General features: G+C 40.7%; 1 pseudogene; it reads right to left on the minus strand.

Annotated features, from left to right (window-relative positions):
- Positions 1-309: 309 nt before the first annotated feature.
- On the minus strand, positions 310-781 carry LOC146182434 (uncharacterized; annotated as a pseudogene).
- Between the last annotated feature and the right edge of the window lie 1,023 nt (positions 782-1,804).

Here is a 1,804-nt window from a genome sequence, read left to right on the forward strand (position 1 = left end):
CAATAGTGTTTCTCCTGCCTCTGCACCCTGACGCGTGGCAGCTGGCAGAAAGTAATTGAATCTAAAATAAACTAAAAGAAAGCACTTTATAGTCCCGAATAGATTTCGAACCCCAAGGCGGGGCGAACATATAAGTTTCGCAGTCCACAGCATTAACCTATTATTTTTTTTTTACTTTATGGCATGGAAAAACTTCCGTAAAAAAAGGACAAACTCCATTTACTTAAACTTGTCTATGTCTAAAGTTACCGGGATGCTTAATACGAGCCCGCTATATCCCTAGCCCGACAATGCACCATCATCAAAACATCAAAATTCTGGGAGGCAAACACATGCATCTAGATATGGCATCAAGTTTGGAGGTTCTTCACGTGCGGCATATACACTCCTCAACAAAGCGCACTGTTCCCGAAACACGGATTTGGATGATCTTGGTGGCTCGGCATGCTTGTCCATCACACGGCTTTTCCAAAGAATGAACAGTCCCATCAACACAAATAGATCGTAAGGCACGACAGAGTTTTTGCCAGGAGGCAAAAATCTAATAGTATATGGTGTAATTTCAATGTGCTCTTTTAAGAGTTCTTTGTAGTATGCCCCAAAAGAACATAGCATCACGGCACAGAATAAAGCAATGATCAATTATCTCGGACACGTTACAGAGATGACAATTCACCGTCCAAGGCACAAACATCTCCTTATGATAAAGAAATGTCTTGACAGGCAACGTCGCTGTGTGTAGTTTGAAAAAGAACATATTTGCAGCTGCCTGAATGCACATTTGCCTAACACGCTTTAGAACAGTGGTGTCCGAAAACCCCAGATAGGGCTGCCGATACAACGGTGTAGGGAGCAAAGACTCAGTGAGAACCTGGGTCATCTGCGTTCTCGAGAAGCTATACAGGTAATCTACAGAGAAACGCACAGTGAGAAAATTGAAAGTGTCAGCAACCTCCTTAAGGAATCTCTATAAAGGCCCCTCACGAGCTTGCCCAGTCGGTGCGAATAAGTAAGGCAAATGAGAACTAAGACGCCTAATGAGTACAGCTACGCCATGGTTTTTCTTTATCGTGATAGTTATTAAAGTGAAACGATGGTCTGTGTACGTGGACTAGCTAAGAAATGTTAGGAAAACAGTGTGGCATCATCAATATAATGCACATGCGAGAAGACAATTTACGCAATATATATAAATCTAGAAAAGAGACAGCATAGATGATATCACTAAGAGTGAGGGAAACTTAGGTTCGAGCTTGGTCTGGGCATACAATTACTTTAAATCTGCATTCATCCTACTGAAATGATCTTTTGCAGAAACAACAGATTTTTAACATAGGTGCATCGCATCCGTTTTTCAGCAGCTGTGTAATCCGGTTAGAAAGAACATATATAGGGGTTCATCCACAAATGACAGTGCAGCAAGATTTTGGAGAGAATGCATCAATAAATGGAATTGTTTTTTTTTCAAAGTTCGCTGCATAATATCTCAGAAAATGCTGCATGTTTTGAAATTTATGTTTTTCGAGATAAAATAATGCCTCCTTCTTGATCATCTTGGCACCATTAGGGGAAATAATAAAAACTACGAGATAAGTCTATTTCTGCAGGATAATTTTCAGCAGCTAAGAGTGTGGTTGCAATTAGAGAATTACAGATGTCCATCGGTGCATGCATTTAAAAATTTTAGGGGTGCATAATTATAACTGTATTACGGCGTTAGGACTCTAAAGATTTGTACCATTCGGACTAATAGTCACGGGGTGGGTGCAAAGCGTAAGGCAAAAGCTCTGGCACGGGTACAACC

Source organism: Amblyomma maculatum, chromosome 8 (assembly GCF_055883805.1).
Source record: "Amblyomma maculatum isolate TAMU_Amacu chromosome 8, ASM5588380v1, whole genome shotgun sequence".
Taxonomy (NCBI): Eukaryota; Metazoa; Arthropoda; class Arachnida; order Ixodida; family Ixodidae; genus Amblyomma; species Amblyomma maculatum.